The 20,128-nt window shown below is 35.3% G+C and overlaps 1 long non-coding RNA gene across 1 annotated transcript in view; it reads left to right on the forward strand.

Moving 5' to 3' along the window:
* The window catches only part of LOC148128818 (uncharacterized), a 160,164-nt gene that overhangs the window by 50,443 nt on the left and 89,593 nt on the right, over positions 1–20,128 (forward strand). The window contains exon 2 of the long non-coding RNA XR_015745677.1: positions 14,894–15,061. This is a non-coding gene — a long non-coding RNA (uncharacterized LOC148128818). The remainder of the gene's footprint in view (positions 1–14,893; positions 15,062–20,128) is intronic.

Genomic DNA, 20,128 nt, shown 5'->3' on the forward strand with positions numbered 1-20,128 from the left:
AGCAATAAAAACAGATGTGCCATGGTACAGTTTTAAATCCTACCGTGTTCTACCAGTTCCTCCAGTAATGTCTTGCCTTTAAAGATATCATCTTTATTGCTGAAACTAAAGCTCTCTCGCCTACTGTTTTATGAAAGATAAGGCAGCTTATAATATAGGCAGCTTATAATTGTGCACTTAAGAGTTGGAGGTTCAAAAAGAATGACATGTCTAAATTTCTAATACAAATATCTAATACAAATATTTTTGGAGGAAGTAAATGCACTATATAGGAATAGTGGAGGTTAATAGTTGCCATGATAACCATGTTCTAACAGAAATTGCAGTCACATACATAAGAAGTCAGAAATCATATTAAAATTGCAATGTTAAAAATAAGGCCAAATTATGAGCTTTATAAAAACCTTATTACATGTGCCAGATTTAGGTCTAGATAAATGTTTCTCAATCTTGGCCATTTTAAGATGGGTGAAGTTCAACTACCATAATTCCCCAACAGCTATGGTTAAGAGAATCAAAATATCCTTCCATTTTTGTGCATAGAGTATTCAGTATATATAACATCAAAGTTCCAAATTTTCTTTCAAGCTTTTTATCCATTAACCCTACAAGAAAAGTCTCTGGTTTTATCTTTCACTTTAAGAATCTTCTGTAATAAGATGTCAATTCTACTGCAGGATTTATTTTGCTTCCTCACATGCCCATCATATGTGATAAAAAGTTCCTTCTTTACATTTATATTTCCAATATTCATTTGAAATGCCTTTATACACTCTTGACAATTTGTCTGATGTTAAATACCAATACAGTACATCATCTTATAAAAAATTTCTTTTAAATTATATTTAATGTAAATTTTAAACTTTCTGTCCACATATTTTCCATTGTTCAAGAATTATATTGTATACAAAGTTCTTTGTCCATTGAACCATACAAAGCTTTACCTGCTCATTCTTCAAATTCAGTAGCAATTTATAAACCTTAGCAATAGTATATTCATCACTACCACACAATAATATTTCCAATTCATTTTTTGCAAAATCAAATTCATAGCCCTTTTTGTCTAGTGTAAATCTTTATTTCAATGGTAAATATGTAAACCTTTAGTTTTGATGATAGGGTCACCATAATTGAAATATTTTATTTGACCAGGCCACCAGTTTGCCATTTTTTTCTAAAAAAAAGTTTCCTGGGGCGACATCCAAAGGGACATTTTTACGAAGAACCTTACTTTAGATTTATTTCAAACTGTTAGGGTGACAAGTCTAACAAAGAGATTATTGAAATCAACATATATTTAACTTTATCATACCATATATAGGCATGTCATCGATTGTCCAGTCTTTTCTTGAAAATCTCCAAATTCAGCAGCACCAGCAATTCTGGGAAGCAAGCTTTCCATTGATTAATTGTTCTCTATCAGGAAATTCTTCCTTATTTCCAGTTTGGGTTTCCTTTGAGAACTTTCCACCCTTTGCTTCTTGTTCTTCCCTCTGATGCTATGAAGAATTAATGGACTGTCTTACCCTCAGGTATTGGAAGATGGCTATCATGTCACCCCTAAGCCTTCTGTTTGTTAGTTAAACATACCTAGTTCCTTAGGCATTTTTGTACGATTGTTTAAAATATTATTCTTCTGTTTGTGTTTCATCATTGGATAATAATATATGCTATGAGATAACATATTTTTGTGAAAGCAATAATAGGTTTATGAGACCTAAAATGGCATAACAAGTGGGTGTCACAATTGTTCCCCTACAATTCTTTATGGATTGACTATATGATCATTATATGGTACTTCCAAATATCACTTTTTAAAAATGTCTGCTACCTGCTCTATTTTATTTCCAGTTGTAGAAGTCTTTCCTTAGAAGAGCCATTTAAAGCATATTGGAAGATCAAATTTACATTATATAACAAATATTAACCGTAAGGGCATGAAACTGCATATGAAATAGAGCACAGGCTATCAGTCTTCACTTGATTGTACAAACAACAGACATGTTTTTCAGTAAAATGCCAACAAGGTTTGCATGTATTAGTATTAAGTGGAATGTTCCTAAGATACTTAGGAACTTAACTTACTCATTGGCAGAGATAATCTTTTATATTGGCAATGAATTGTCTTAACAATTGTCTTAGTCATTCAGTAGGTGGCACTCTTCCCTACAAGCAAACACTATTCTAATTCTGTATCCCTGTCTGACTTACATACAGTTCACTCTACTTGTTCTGACCTTTGGGATAGTTTTAAGCAGGAACATACAAGCTGAGATCTTGATATTATGTATATCATTGATTATTGCCTACACTGACTATGGCCTACAAAGTTCCTAGCAGATTACAATTTCAATGTGCTGAAGGGGTACATTCCTAAGAAACTGAGGCATAAACATATTAACTGTTAAAGTAATTAATGGAATATTAAATGTAAATGAAATTTCATTATAATATTTCTGACTTTTCATCCATATATTATTAAGATTTACACAGGCTTTACTGACCGAGAGAACAAACTATAACCCATGGGTCACATGGTATCTCTATTATGTCCTTCTCCCCAAACATACAGAGATTGGGGGAAAACGGACCATGGCATTTTGCCCTGGCTTTGCAGTAGGTTGCTATTGGGAGTTCCCCACTCCCATTCACATCTTTATGCACCCTTCCAGGCCATAAAATAGGACAAAAATATTGAGATAGACCCCTTTCAAATGAAAACAAGGGTAAATGATATATAAGCCTCTAATATCTAAGTCAAAAGGAGACCACCCATGATGAAGTGGCTCCCCTATTGCCCTTTAGAAGACAGGAAATTTTGTCTCCTAAAATCCTTTTTTGATATTCAACCAAAATGCCTTTTGAGAAAAGAAATGACACCCAAATAAAAATTATTACTTATGCTGACTTGCTTAGTGTTTTTCAAGGCAAAAAACAAGAGAAAACTTGGAATCAGAAGGTTTTACATACAGTTGGTTTCCTTATGCTCAGCTAATGAAAGATTTAAGTTAGATAAGAAGAATTATGAATTTGAAAAGGATAAAACAAAATTTGATAGAGCTCTGTTCAAATAATGACCATATTATTGATAAGATGTATAAGCTTTTATTGAAAATTGAAACAGTGGACAAACAAATTAAAAATTGTAAAATTAAAAAAGGGTGAGTATTTTCAGAGATAATGTACAGTTGGACCAATGGTAGAGTATATGAAAGAAAGAGCTAAAATTTACATTGAAATATAATTTTAAATATAATTTTATAAAATGACTATTATTGGTACATGTTACCAGACAAATTATAAAAATACATATAAGGGAATTTCAAATATTTCTTGAAAGTATAATCAGAAGAAATATTTTCCATTTTTGGTGGACAAAGCTAGAAAATATTGGGATCAAATATGTATTTTGATTCAGGTTTAAAAAGTGAATGTACAATGGAAACTCTAGGGCATTATTTTGGGCTTAATGGACAAACAAATAGAGACATCTTATGAAACTTTGTTTTATATATGATAACAGCAGTAAAACTTTTATATGTAAAAGTGAGACTTTTATATGCTCAAAAGTGGAAAGTCTGACAAATACCTACAGTGGAAGAATAGAAGGGGTAATTGCTGGAATTGGTAGAGATGCTAAAATTGATAACCATAATGAAAGAAAAGATGTTTACAAATTTTATTTCTACTTGAAACCATTTTTACACTTTTTTTTTTGCCAAAAACTGAAATGAAAACTTGATTTGGGGATTTGATGATTAGAATTACGTGGAATTATGGAATTAATGTAGACAAATTTTAATCTTAGAGTAAGTTTGATTTACTTTTTACTTATAGTTTCATAAAAGAAAACCAGAATCATTCTTTTTCTTTTCTTTTCTTTTTTGCACTGGGAAACTTTGTCTATCCTAGACCAAGCCAAAACAGTAGAGAATTCCTAGAAGCCTGACAAATTAGCCATCAAAGATATATAGACAATATCTATATCTATTTGTTTGTACTCTGCAAAAGACACAATCAACAAGCCAAAAAGGGAACATAAAATCCAAAGCACCTCCATATTAGCATAATTAATTCCAAGATTAGTATTAGACCAACGATCAAAAAGTAACCAATATCCTAAACAAGGAACTGCCAAACAAGCCAACAGTGAACAGCCCAACCGAAGAACCTCCAAGGCCACTCCATTAACACTGATCAGGCAAACCAATAGAATGTAAACTGAGAGCAAACCTGACCCCTTACTAGCAATGATGATTTACCTAGCTTGGGTAATGAAATGTCTTTAAGAAAGCAATCAAGCTCAGAGAGCACCAAGGAACCTCTGTTTCAATCTTGAGCTACAAATATTCTCCTTTATTGGTATTTTAAGCATCATTTTCAGTATATGTAGGGCAGTTTCAATGAAATTAGACAAATACTTGAAGAGGTCTTAGGATCTTAATAGATACTCTTAGGATTGGTTAAACTCTCACTGTATAAGTTTCTTCTGAAGCACCAATCATTCCTTTGTTTGCCTAAAATCTTTACATAAGGAAGAGTTAGTTAACTTCAATACAACTCAGTAAAGATAATGGTTGATTTACAACCATTTACTTAGTTACAACGGCACTGAAAAAGTAACTTATGACCATTTTTCATCCTTATGACCATTGCAACATCCCCATGTCACTTGATCAAAATTCAGATTGAATTTTGGCAATTGACTTATTTTTAATGACAATTGCAGTATCCTGGAATCATGCTATCACCTTTTGCAACCTTCTGACAAGCAAAGTTAATGAGGAAGCCAGGTTCACTTAACAACCATGTTACTAAATTAACAATCACAATGATTCACTTAAAAACTATGGTAACAAAGATTGTGAAATGGAGCAAAGTTCACTTAACAAATGTCTCAGTTGGCAACACAAATTTTGGGCTCAAAGGACAACTATATATGAAAAAAATATATTTCATAGGTGCTCCAAGAAGTGCAACATGCATATCATGGCTGCATAATGCATCTACAGCAAACTGTAATTTTGATGCATACCCATGAAGCATTGGATGAAATCTCTGTATGTATTTACATTTTAGGATAATAATTTCTCAGGTTATGGTCTGCAAAGAGCTATTTGGTCACATGATTCTAGTTTTTCTCTTGGTTTCCTGCTGCTAAATTACATTAGAGTTCCTTCAAAAAATGCATTAAATACTTTCCAGCTATTACTTTTTATCCAAGTAAGCAATTGATGTAGGTGCTACTACATTGTTATATGATAGTGAATGGAAAGGAGTTTGGCTCATTAGTCAATCCTCTTATTAAGTTATGATCATATGGTGGGGAAAAAAAGTTTGCTGAACCTCATTTTAAAGCTACCTTCGGCAGCAAATATAATGAAGGTATTAATATCAGGTTTGCAATAACAGTTGAATAGATGCCAAAATGAGACTACTTATGATTTTTCTTTCAAACTACGTACATTCATTCTCTTAAAGTTGGCATTTAGTAGGAATAAATTTATTAAAATATTGTGACTCAGACCCCATAATAGCCAGCAGGAGTGTCTACAGGGCATGGCGGAAAAAATCAAGCACATATGTGCCATTCTTATTAAAAAAAAAAAAACAGGCAGAGTTTAAATTATATCATTGTGGTCACACAATGTCTCTTTTTAAACATGCTAGCAGATTATTTGCCAAGATTTTACTTTTTTAAAAAACACAATTGAGTTTGAACATGTTCTTTTCTTGCTCTGGACCAAGTGTTGAGAGCAGCATCTCTTTTTCCTGAAAATATACCTTTAATTTCTGTTTTAGTATTAGTGAAAGCCATATTGAGAGAATAACCAGTGAAGCACATCGTTGCTTTTATTCTGTTTAAATTAATGAACACTATAAAGTACTATCATATAACCCTCATAATTATGTATCAGAACGGTCAAACAAATGGCAACTTCAAATCTCAACAAATAAATGCTCTGTCTTACATATTGGCAACAAAAATCAGAAAAAAAATACAAGCTGAATTATCAAGACCTTGTTGATGAACCAAACTCTGTCAAGGACCTTGGAGTACTCATCTCTAATGACCTAAGTGCTAGAGCCCACTGTAACTACATAGCCAAAAAGGCATTAAGAGTTGTTAACCTAATCCTACGTAGCTTTTTCTCTGGTAATATCACACTACTAACTAGAGCATATAAAACATTTGCTAGACCAGTACCTGTATATAGCTCATCAGTCTGGAACCCACATTACATATCTGATATTAACACAGTTGAGAAAGTCCAGAAATATTTCATAAGAAGAGTTCTCCACTCTACTCACTGCAGAATACCTTATGCCACCAGACTTGAAATTCTAGACCTAGAAAACCTAGAACTACGCTGCCTTCAGTCCGATCTAAATATAATATATAAAATCATTCATTGCAATGTCCTACCTGTCAATGAATACTTCAGCTTCAACCATAACAACACAAGAGCACACAATAGATACAAACTCAAGGTTAACCGCACCAAACTTGATTGCAGGAAATACAACTTCAGCAACAGAGTAGTCAATGTCTGGAATACTCTACCTGACTCTGTGGTTTCTTCCCCAAACCCCAAAATCTTTAACCTTAGACTGTCTACCTCATCCCTTTCCTAAGAGGTCTATAGGGGGCATGCATAAGCACACCAGCATGCCTACTGCCCCTGTCCTATTGTTTCTTTTATTTTTTCTTATATGTATCCATGTATTCATAGCTAAGTTTTTACTTATACTTATTATCTTGTAAGCAATTGACAAAAATAAATAAAATAAAGTATATCCATAACTCAGAATCCTCTCTCTAGCCACATTTTTCTCTATTTATCTCTAATGTTTTTAATACATAAATAAAATAATGCTTGGATTTACAACCATAGATTTACAATGGTTTTAAGGTTTATCAGTTTTCCTACGTAATATTTTCATATGCTTTAGATAAGATGTTTCTATAGGAAAACTTTCTTGTTCCCTCTGATTACTATGTAAAGTGCCAAAGATGACTGTAAAAGAGGCAAACCACAGTATTAAAACCTAACTAATATGGGCACCCAGAATGTATGGTGGCTGATGTAGTGCACCAACGTGCCTACTATCCCTGTCCTATTGTTTCTTTTTATTTTTCTTATATGTATCCATTTCATGTATTCATAACTATGTTTATACTTATACCTATTATCTTGTAAGCGATTGACAAATCAAATAAATAAACATAAAACTAGTACTGCATAATGTTATTTAAACAACTTGAGAAGAGTTTATCTCAAAGTTCATCTCAACCTTCTTGTTGCCTAATAATAAAATATTGATTTAAAAAAAAAAAAACCATACAAACCTCTTGCATGAAACTTTGTCAATATACTTTGCTGCTCACATTTGGAAATCAATATTTTTGCCTATTATTATTTTATGATTAAATCTATCAAGTAATTTACTCAGTATAAAATATATGTAATTTTCAATCTTCTTTTTTTTTTTTTTTGAAGAATTCTCACTATCAGAGCTTTCCAATGAGAAGATGCATGTTCTTATGGGTTGACTAAACCTATTCAATTTAAGAGGCTAAAATTGTTTATTATTGGAGGAGAACAGTGTTCTACTGAAGGGTATGTTTATCATTTGCCATTGCATTAAGATCAACAAAACAGAGTAATACTGTTTAGCAGTATTGATTTGACAGCAACAAAATAATAGTTATAAAGCAACGGAGTACCAACATGACTCTTGTCTTGATTAGAGGGAGGAAATGAAAAACAAAATATCATTTGCATTTAGAAATTAATGCAAAATTTGATGAACACTTCATTCTCATACAAATGTGATGGTATTTAAGAAAATTCCCACTAAAATGCTATGTTCTAGAATGCTGAATAGCATTATATAAATAGACTAGTTTCAGTGGTAAAAAGTAAATATCAATATTATGAACAAATAATCTCAGAAATAAAATATAATATAGCTTGAAGTTTACATATACCAGAAGGCATTTAGGGACTACATTATGTTCAAAGATATCAGTTGGTGAGCTGAGGAAAGAAATATTAAATGCATTATGTAGAATTGTGCAAATGATATAATTTCATACAATTTATACAATTTGCATAATTTATGTAATTTGCACAATGACATCATGACACATGGAACATGACTGGTTTTTCTTAATTACTGAGAAATTTAATTGATCATGTTAGAATGACATTAGTTAACTTACTCTTGGTTTGTTCTGAATTAATATATTTTGATAACCCAAATTTTCACATATCATTTTGTCTTGGCCTTTTTTTGTTGACACTGAAAAAGTGATTCATTTTTCAGATACTTTTAATTGGGTGGTCCATGACTAAGTTTAGTATATATCAACTTTTCAGCTGGTGGAAAAGTACCGTATATACTCGAGTATAAGCCGAGTTTTTCAGCACATTTTTTGTGCTGAAAAAAACCCCCTCGGCTTATACTCGAGTCAGATTCCCCTCTGAAAAAAAATGGTATGGAGCTCCGGAGCTGGGCAGCCGCTTCCCTGCTTCCGTGTTTCCTTTGCAACTTTTAAGCATGGAGGTAATCGGAAGCAGAAAAGTTCTTGCATGAGGATATATTGTTTTTTTTTTTTAACTGTTTTTAGGGGGAAAGACCCACACGCCATGTGAGAATGCTCAGACACGAAATCTATCTGCCGAAAATAAGTGTGTGTGTGTGTGGGGGATTTTTAACAGAGGGAAGATGTAGGGAGAAGGCAAAAGCGACGGAAGATCCTTCAGGGAAACTGAGGGGAGACTCACCCTTGGTCCAGATGAGCCCCCTTCCCCACCCTAAGGAAGCAGAGGCAGCCAGCAAGGGCAGGCAAGCCCCACTTCACGGACTCCGTCCGTCTCGCTCCCACCACCCACCCACCCACCCAAAGCCACGAAGTCCCCCAATCGTGCAGCCCAGAATCGCCCTCCCTCAGGGGCAGCAAGGACGCCCGGTGTTTCCCGAGACAAGAAGCTCCGCCGTGCAATGAAAGCGCCCTGGCTCTAGGCTCGCGGGCTCAGAAAACAACGCGAGCCGAGGTCGCTTCGGCTCCGCTCAGCTTCGTTTCCTCAGCCCCAGCTGCTTTCAGTCCACTCGGGAGGAGGGGAGGAGGTGGTGGCGACGGCTCACGTTGTTTTCTGAGCTCTAGGCTCTGGCTCTAGGGCTCAGAAAACAACGCGAGCTCGAGTCGCTCGGCTCCGCTCAGCTTCGTTTCCTCCTCCTCCTCCCGAGCGGACTGAAAGCAGCTGGGGCTGAGAAGCGAAGCTGAGCGGAGCCGGCGACCTCGGCTCGCGTTGTTTCTGAGCCCACGAGCCTAGTGCCGGGCGCTTTCATTGCACGGCGGAGCTTCTTGTCTCGGAAACACCGGGCGTCCTTGCTGAGGGGAGGGCGATTCTGGGCTGCGCAATTGGGGACTTCGTGGCTTTGGGTGGGTGGGTGGGTGGGAGCCAGGACGTTGACTTTAAGCGCTGCTTTCACAAATACCAGTGGGATCTCCGCCCACCACCACCCCTCCCTCTTTTGCCTCCTTCCTTCTGATCAATCAGGTTTTCCCAGTATTTGCTCACAGCTGCGTACTAGGCGTTGAGCGCGAGGATTTCTGATTCCCTTACACGCGCGGGGATATGCGCGTGGCGTTTTCTTCAAACGCCCCACGGGCAGAGAACACTGACTTTCATGATAGTGAGATCATTTCCCAAATTAATTGATTCACTAACTCTAAAGAAGAAGATGTTGATGACAGTGGGAGGCAGGGGTCACTCTCCCTTGCGAAAAAGCAAGAGCCGTTCTTATGATCTCTCTCTCTCCCTGTAATACAGTCAAGCCCTTTCCAGCATGCGTGATCCGCCCCGCCGCTTTGCACCTTGCAAATACAAAAACCCCGATTTTGCATTTGCAAGGTACAAAGCTGCGGCTGGCAGATCGCGCGTGCTGAAAGGGCTTGACTGTATGCAGGAGGAGAGAGAGAGAGAGATATCATAAGAACGGCTCTTGCTTTTTCTTGCAAGGAGAGAGTGACTCCTGCCTCCAACTGTCATCATCATCTTCTTTTGGGTTAGTGAATCAATTAAACCTTTCATGATAGTGATATCATTTCCCAAATTTCCCTTAAATCAGGAAGAAATCACAAAAAAACCTTTGGACTGAGAATAAGCCTGTTCCTACGATGCCATTTTTGTTCACTGCAGTGTGAAAAGTGTGAAAAAACACACTTCTTTTTCTTCATCTTCTTGTTCCCTATTTACTGGTCTCTTTCAAAGAGGAAATTGTGAACATCAAACTTATTCTCAACTGTCCTAGTGAAAGTTTTTATTGGTATCTATTTTTATTTTTGAAATTTACCAGTAGCTGCTGCATTTCCCACCCTAGGCTTATACTCGAGTCAATAAGTTTTCCCAGTTTTTTGTGGTAAAACTAGGTGCCTCGGCTTATATTCGGGTCGACTTATACTCGAGTATATATGGTACTCTAATAATTTTGATATTGATTACAATCTAGAAACTAAATGAAACTTAAAGTTAATAGTGAGGTTGTAAAAATCAGTACAAGCATAAGCTAAATATCAAAAGTCTGTGGAGATTGTCAGTCATCCAGGTCATGGTTGTCCCAAATGTGCTTTTTCAAGAGGCAACTGGACTTTCTGGTTTTCCTTTGAAGATATTTCGCTTCTCATCCAAGAAGCTTCTTCAGAGCTGAAGCTTAATGTCATGAGCTGAAGAAGCTTCTTGGATGAGAAGTGAAACATCTTCAAAAGAAAACCAGAAAGTCCAGTTGCCTCTTGAAAAAGCACTTTAGATATTAAAGGAACTCTTTCAAAAGAGTTATCAGAGTCTACTAACAGAAATTTCCTGAGGAATAATTAAAATGTATTCCTTGATATACAAGAAATAAAACTATGTATCAATTCCAAAATACTGTATATGAACATTAAGAGGAAGCCATGCAAATAAAATTTCCCAAAAGACACTAACTTTAATGAATTAAAAATTATCTGTTAATCAAAGCACCCAAACTGAATTAGTTTTTTATGAGTTTTCCTGAGAGTACGTAAAGAGCAAAAACAGTTTTGCTTTGAGAAATCTAATTTTTAAAAGTATTATCATGAGTAGTATGTGCAAATTCTATACACTACTTGTAAACATCATAGTTATTATTCCATTCAATAGTAAAACAGTTGTCAAAAAGTAATACTTTTTTCCAGAGGCATTTGCAGGGTGATACAGTTAAGAATTAGAAAATTGGCAGACAGAATATTGTACAATACAGGTGCGACTTGTATCAAAAAGATAGTGATGTTACTGACTATGACAGCCTCCCTTCCTCATCCCTGCTGCTGATTTTGTGCTCTTTATTCCAGGCAACCTTAAATCAGAACAGCTAAAACAGCAAAGAACTACAAGTTCTTTGGGTATGCTCACAAGGAATTAATTTAGCACACTCATTTGAAGAAACCTGGCTGGAGAGGAGGACTATTCCTGGTTTTTTTTTTAAGGGGAGGGTCACTGAACAATGTTGGTGACATCAGGATTGAAGGATTAAAACTCTGCTATTTATTTAAAAAGATGGTTTGAAAGTTTGAAGGAGAGGCTTTTATATGCTGTAAAGCATTATTTTACTTATATATAGTTTAACCTCATAAAAGTTCCTACTTTCACATAGTTTCCCATCAAATGTCAGTAGAACATCCTCTACCCATAACAGAATGCCACCAGACTCGAAATTTTAGCCTTAGACAACCTAGAACGACACTGCCTTCGGTCCAACCTAAGCGTAGTACATACAATTTTCCTGATATTTTGGAAATATGCTATGTTCTCTATTTTAATAGAGATCCGCCTCCCCCCCCACACACCAACAAAACCTAATGTTCCTGAACATTCAACTATTTATGGCATGATCAAATAACAAAGGTTTTCTCAGATGGTTCCAATTTGGAAGGAAGTTGTCGCAGCCATTCCCTCCTTCTTCCCTCAAAACAACAACAGTGTTTTTGGTTTTGATCAATCTCATTTAGCTGCAGCATAGGAAGCAATTTCATTTCATCTATGTAAATAACTTAAATACATTTGAAAAAATGGGTGGTGGCAGTGTGGGAAATAAATAATAAAATGTCATCAATTAGGCTGTCAGGATATCTAAGGCAATGGCAAATAGTGGGAGTAGGAAATTTACTCTAATCTTGGTTTCCTGATTGATAGAGTTTATTACTGTTCATCCACTGGCGTAGTTTGACTTGGAAATAATTTTGACATAAGGTAAAAGACCAATGGGGAATACTATATGTTTAGAAGTCCTGAACATGTACACAGAAGTCCTTCTAGACATTAATGATAGCAGGTAATGATTGATTGATAGATAATTTTTGTTTAGGATTTTTGAGAAATGAAATTCTGGGTTAATATTAATAAGTAAACATATATAAATTAATGGTGCTGCTTGTTATTCATGGAAAACTGATTTTCTCAACTCTTTCTGAAGGAGCAACTCTCTTCCACTCTCCATTGATAGCTGCTCATAATTGTCTTCTGCCAAGAATTCGAAGCCGGTTTCTAAAAACCTAGCCATTACTCAGTCTGTCATCTCATTACACAGGCCAATAAAACCTAGTGGCCTTCTCTCTCCCTCTGTGAGCAATCTTGCTAATGGATACAACGGTGATCAAAAATAGCGGGTTGCATATAGAGAAGCTAGTTTTGCATACATCTTGCAAAGCCTAATAAATTGGAAGCTGAGGGGTGAATGTGTACGTGTGTGTGTGTGTTTTAAATCTTCTTAAATGGCTTGAATGGCAGGGTTCTTGGAAAAACTCAGAAATACTACAAGCTTGATTTCCTCCTAAAGACAATACTTCCCCCCCAAGGCTGTTTCCAGATACAGCCACTCAGAGCACCCACGTCAAGCATGTATCACACAGATTATGTCAGTTAGTTCTGGAGCCAGAAAATTATTGTTTCAAATGTTACAGTACAGGAAAATCGCCTCTCTGCACTTGCTGCCAAAAAAATGACAGCTTAATTTATGCCATGCTGAAGCTACATTACAGAGCCATTCAGGCTGGCAGTTAAGTACACTCCATGCTCACATCTTTTTTCCCCATGGAAGTGCACTAGGGGGAAATAGAGGAACTGTAATAGGGACAATTGGATGCAGTGTTTTCTGTGTCAGTGGAACAAAATACAGGTGAAATGGTTATCAGCCAAAAAAATAATTACTAGAGGTGCTTGATTGAATTGGTATGCATGAAATAGATTATGGAGCAGTTTGTTTGTGTCAAGTCCCTACATTTTATGTGGAAAGGCAGGCTGGTCATATTATCATGGCATTGAAAATGATGCTGTATCCTTGGTTCAGGAGCTTCAAAACTCAGCCATGTTTATATTTACTGAAATTAAAAATAAGACAGTATTAAAGCATAGTTGTGTGTCAATATGCATCAGCAAGGATTATTTTTAGGGGATATTAAAAACATACTTTAGTTTTAAAAGTGACAACCAAATTCTATCCAATTACCCCCCCCAGGTTGTATTGAAAAATTGCTATTGTGTGACTAGGGCAAGGAGTAAACTCTTTAATACCAGAATGGCTATCAGCCATACATTTTGGCAATATGTGAATAGCTATTTATCATGTGATATTCCTTTCCTTAGCTGCAACTTTATTTATATGAATTCTATAATGATTTTTTCCCAAGGATTTCTCGATCTTAAATGAAAAGTTAGTATATCAATAAACAATTCATTTTTATAAATTTGGCAAGGATGAAGCAAGCAAAATATTTTGAACTTGTTTTATATTATTTTATTCTATTATTAATGGTCCTTGTCTATTTTTACACCAACAGAATTTAGATACCGGTACTCATTTGGTCTAGAAAATATCTCTCAACCAAGTATTGTGCTTTGAAATCAAATGCAATTGAGTAAAAGAATAAAAGAGATGGAAAAATGTAATAGAAGGTATACCTTTACATAATATTCTATAACACATTACATACTGTATTTTTAAGCACTGACTTAATATTCAATCCTCATTTCTCTACCAGCTAATTTATTGGTAGAAAGAGCTCTTTTCTTGCTGTATGTTCAATAAGAAAATAGCTGGGGTGGTAAGGGAGCCCATATTTCCTTAAAATCTGGCTCGTTGCAATCATAAAGTACAAGAGTTTTCTCAGCAAGAAAGCTGTTACCACTGATCTCCAGGAAATGCTATCTGAAGGGAAGTACATCTGAAAGCAGCATTATTAAAATACAAAACACAATATCTATATACATCTATATGGCAGCTACATTAGAATACTGTGTTATGGCTGTATTGACGTAGTGGTTAGAATGTAGTACTACAGGCTAATTCACTGCTCACTCCAAGAGTCTGATCCTCACTGGCTCAAGGTTGACTCAGCCTTCCATCCTTCTAGGTCAGTAAAACGAGAACCCAGATTGTTGGGGGCAATATGTTGACTCTGTAAACTGCTTAGAAAGAGCTGGAAAGCACTGTGAAGTGGTATATAAGACTAAGTGCTATTACTATTGCTGCAGTATCTAATGACATTTTAGGTGCATGTCAATATACTGCATGAACTTACTGATCAGTAGGATGTTAGTCAACAATAGTTTTATTACAAGATAGTTTCTAAATAAGAGATCCTATCTTGCACAGAACGATATAAAGATGTTTGATGTAAAATTGGGCTTTGACCACACTAGTGAAATTCTGGGTAAAATATGCCACATTGGATCCTTACTGTTTGCAGGGAATATTGTGTGCGGAGACTCAGGACTGATGATGTGTTTGACCCCTCTCTTGAATTGTAGATGGAGATTGAGTGAATTTATTTTACAAAAGAAGATGATTGTAAAACGGTTCTCAACAGGTCCACAGTTCATTGAAACTGGCCCACCCAGCAGCAGGCGAGCATGCAAAGGTTCATTTGTGCATGCACAGGATAAGGTTGTGCATGCAAAACCAACCCCTCCGCTGCCACCACTAAAGCCACTGCTAATCCATGGAGCCAAAAGGGTTGGGGATCGCTGTTGTAAAGGTCAGTAAAAGGAAATTAAATGAATTCTTTGCTAATAACCTTGGTAAAGGGAAAAATTTAATGACTGTTTGGGTTACTAGTAAAGCAGTTATGAGGGGCTATTTTATACAATATAATTGTGTAGAGAAAAAGAAATCCAAGGAAAAAGATGAAAAAGATATTGGATAAAATTAGACAGTAAATTGAATTGTAAAATGTTACATCAAATTAAACTGTTATGTAAAAATTTGTCTATGTTAACAGTTCAAGAAATAGAAATGAAACTTAATTATTTTGAGTTTGCAAACCAGGAAGATGGCTGTTATTAAAAAAGGAAAGAGAAAAGAGACTGAGATAATCCATGAAGGTGACATTGTAATAGTAGTTAATGAACTTATTAAAAAGTCCTTTCACAATTTTTACTCCAAACTTTACAAGAGCAGGAATTTGATATGCATAAAATAGATGAATTATCTGCTAAGGCAACATTTGAATTTTCACAACTTCAGAGACAATTTATGAATGATCCAGTACTATTTTTGAAATATCAGAAACTATTAAAAAAATGAAACCAGATAGTTCCAGGTCCAGATGGTCTTACAAGCCAATATTATAAATGCGTTGAGAATCAACTCCTTTAACCACTGAAGGATATAATGAATGGAATATTATTACAGGGAACAAAGATGTCTGAAACGTGGAAAGAAGCTAATATTGCATTACCAAACAACGGTAAAAATGTCCAGGGGATAAAAAATATAACCAATTTCATTATTAAATAATGAACTTTTGCTGCAATTTTGGCAGAAAGATTGAAGATGGTTTCACCATCATATATTTATGAAGTTAGTACTAGCACTAACACTTAGATTTATATACAGCTTCAGTGTTTTACAGCCCTTTCTAAGTGGTTTACAGAATTAACATATTGCCCGAAACAATCCTCATGTTACCCACCTCAGAAGGATGGAAAGCTGAGTCGACCTTGAACTTGGTGAGATTCGAACCGCCAAATTGCAGGCAGGCAGCAGAAGTAACCTGAAGTACAATATTCTAACCACTGCGCCATTGCGGCTCATTGAACAGCAATATCAATGAATAAGAGTAAAAAGATAGTTAAGAGCAGAGTGGTATTCAGCAGGTTCTGACCAGTTCTGGACAACCGGTAGCAGAAATTTTGAGTAGTTTGGAGAACTGGCAAATATCACTTCTGACTGGCACTGCCCCCATCTATTCTCTGCCTCCAGAGTCCCAGCTGATTGGTTGGGTCTTCTTTTGTAGCTTTGCATAGGAGAATGAAGTAACCTTCTCTTGCTGCCCACAAAGCAACACCACACCCACAAAGCCACGCTCACAGTACTCGTAAAAATTTTTTGAATCCCACCACTGGTTAAGAGACAATGTGTGAACTGTTTTGAACGTTGCTGAGTATCTACAATATTATAATGAGATACTGAGAATGAGAAACAGGCAGCTTTAATATTTTTGGATACAGAAGAAACCTTTGACAACTTAAATTGGGTTTTATGTACAGTTTGAAGATACGGACTTAGGGGAGAAATTTATTCAAGAGGTCAAAGCAATTTATATGTCCCAGAAAGTAAAAATTGTTATTAATGGAGATTTAACTAAAGTATGTGAAAGTCAAAAAGGTACGAAACAAGGCTACTCCTTATCTTCCCTGTTTTTATATTAGTGTTGGAGCTCTTGAATATTAGGCAAAATGAGAAAATAACAGATGTAAATATCAAAAAGGAAGTTTATAAATTAGGAGCATTTGCTGATGATTTAGTTATATTTTTGCAAGACCCAAAAACTAATATAGAATATTTGATAAAGAAACTAAATGAATTGGTAGCTTAAGTGAGCAAACACATAAACAAACAAACAAACAATGCTTATTAAGAATATGACCTCTTGGAATTGTGAAATATTCACTTAAAAGTTGGATTTTAAGGTAGAGAAAAGTAAATTCCTGTGGGTTATACGGATAAATACAAATACAAACTGTTTCAAAATAACTTTTATAATTCCTCTTTGAAATTATATTTAAAAAGACTTATTAAAATGGAGAAAATTGCAACTATCATTATTGAGTAAATTCTCTGTAATTAAGATGTATGTTTTACTAAAGATGAATTAGATACAAATTATTGCAAGATGCTAAGGAAAGAGGGAGTTTGGGATTACCAGATATGAAATTGTACTTTGATGTATGGTCTCTCTAAAAACTAGGTGACTGCAAAATAAGAGGTTACTCGAGCTGAAGAGCCATGAATTAAAATCTGGATGGCATGGTTATTTATGGTACAATAAAGTTAAAGTAAATGTTGATTTTAATAATCACTTTGTTAGACATGCCACCCTAAGAGTTTGGAATAGATATAAAGTAAGGTTCTCTGGGATGATGTCTCTTTAGGTATTTTCCCAGGAAGGATTTTAAAGAAAAGAAATGGTGGCAAGACCAGATGTTTCGACTTATGATTAAATAATATATTTCAATTATGGTGAAAGATATTATGGGCTTTGTGCTTGAGATGGCAAAAAAATATGAAAGTTTGATTTTAGATGTTGCTGATTAGATAGTCTAGAAATTGCTAATAGATATTATCATATAAAAGTAAAAAAGTTCATTTTTAATGTTACTACCTTATTTTACTGCACCAAAAGGAGTCAGAAGTCAATGCCTTTCCTGTACTTTTCCCCCTTTCCTTATACTTTTTTCTCTTCTCCTTTTCCTCTCTTATTTTCCTATTACTTTCATGTTTTTTTGTACTTCTGTATTTTATATTTTGATGAGCTAATAAAATACTAAATAAATAAAGCAGGTCAACATGATCATGCCCAGTTTTATCACCTCTTTAAGCAAATAGGGCAGATGTTAAGCAAACTCATAGTTTGTTATGAGTATTTTTTTTCCGTAGAAACCAAATGTAAATGCTGGTTATCAGAAAAAACATTTTTAAAAAATCACAGTCATATGTACAAATGACCATAGATACAGTTCCGAGTGCCCAAAATGTGGTCACATGACTGTGAGAGGTGGGGCAGTTGTCAGAAATTTGAATCTGGGATGTAAGACCCTTTTCCAGAGTCCATTGAGGTTTTGAACTGCCGCTAGGTAACTCATCGTAAATTGAGGACTACCTATATTATCTTGTTGACAATCAAAGTGGTCAGTACTGAGCTATAAGGACCAAGCAAACAAATAGCTTTATTCTGGTCTTTCCAGATTTATTGGACTTCAAGTTATAGGAATTCAAACCCAAAATATATCAAAATACTATACTAGCAGTATTTTAACTGCTTTACTTTAAGCAATACTTCTACTCATTTATTGTTATCAGTGTTAGTATTATCACTGAACATAAAATATTTTTTGCATTCCTGAATTAATTTCTCCATGAACAGCAAATGCAAAGGGGAGGTATATAGATAGTAGCGAGGTATTCAAGGAAGGTGCTCATATCCACCTCAATGAAACTGGAATCGGAAAATGTGATGGCATGGCTGTTAATTGGCTACCAGCACCATATATAAAATCCATGTAGGCACACAGATTCTTCTTTTTGCTTGCAATGTAATTCTTTATCGATTAATCTAATATCTTTCAATTTTGGCAAGGCAACTGTCCTATCATTATAAGAGTCATTCTCTTTTCTCTTTGTTACAAGTAAATATTGTATCCCTTATTTTGCACTTATCCTGAGACACTGCAAGTTCTTCATGTATTGTCAATTTATTTTATTTTTCTAGGTTTATATTCTAATTCTAATTATTGCCAAGCTTTACCTACAGGAAGAGGATTAAAATGCCAATCCCAAATCAATGACAGTAACATTAATAAAAAATTTTAAAAAAATTCATATGCAAAAATATCTTTAAAAACTAATGTATTGAATATGCATACACAAATTATGTATACACAACTCTTGCAACTGTGACTCTGGAATTGGACTGGTTGATGATATTTCAACCTTGAAATTTGCCAGAACGCTTTTATGCCTATTGTTTTGGATTTGGATTCTCCCTCAAGGCAGATTTACTAGACTAATGGGGAATTGATATCTGGTGTGTGTGTGTGTGTGTGTGTGTGTGTGTGTGTGTACTTGCACACAACTTTCCTTGCTACTTGTTATTTGCTGCTAAACTTTACAATTTTGTAAACCTCTGTGTGTTTAAGTGCATAGCTTAAAACCCTTGGGTTTTATCAATTAGATTGATAGACGCTTATAGAAATGGCTAATTTATATTATTACGAAAAAAACAAAAGTTGTGCTTTGATGTTAATGCTTTATTCTACTGCAACAACAGAGGGAGTTGGAAATCAATGGTTATTTTTCTTTTTCCCAAGCAGTCATCACTTCTCTTCCCCTCCCCTTCCCCCACCTCTTTCCTAATTACTTTATATTTTGTATCTTATTTTATCTGATAACTCAATAAAAGGTTTGCTGGAGACAGGAAAAGTGTCCATGCATGCTCAAAACTACACGAAGTGCTTCATTTTGGAACAACTGTAGTTTCTGAGCGGTCAAGGGCAGCCTTATGGAAAACACACTGAAGTAGTGCAAATGATTAAGACATTAAGACAGGAGAAGGGCTCCTACTCCAGAAGAGGTAATAGTTGATACATCAGGTTAAACTGTGCTTTAAGCAGGAGCTGTGAGACTAGGGACATTATAAACTAGTTTGTAATTGGGGAGAATAACCCTATCCAGAATCTGAGATGAATGTTCTTACAGACAAGAATGTCTGAATCTACAACTACTTCATCATGCTGGAACTGGTCCCGAGTTGGGGTTTTTTCTTAATCCACATCTCAGATACAATTGCTAGAATTTTGACACTTGTCAACTTTTGTAAGGTCTTTGGATGAATGATATAACCTCCTTAAATTCATTAAGATTGTCTGTTCATTGTTCAGCATGCTCCTTTGTTACCCTAATTTTGCCCTTTCCCCTCCCCTTTTGTCTTTGCTGCTAATGCACCCCAGTTTTCATGCTTTGTAATGGTTGAAGTTCAATTTTTCTTTTTCTCTTCAAGCTCATTGGCTAGCTTGCACTGGGTCAAAAGCCAATGACAACATGG

The sequence above is a fragment of the Notechis scutatus genome, chromosome Z (genome assembly GCF_049901735.1).
Source record: "Notechis scutatus isolate UNSWTSFEM ecotype Mainland chromosome Z, rNotScu1.2, whole genome shotgun sequence".
NCBI classification, from domain to species: Eukaryota; Metazoa; Chordata; class Lepidosauria; order Squamata; family Elapidae; genus Notechis; species Notechis scutatus.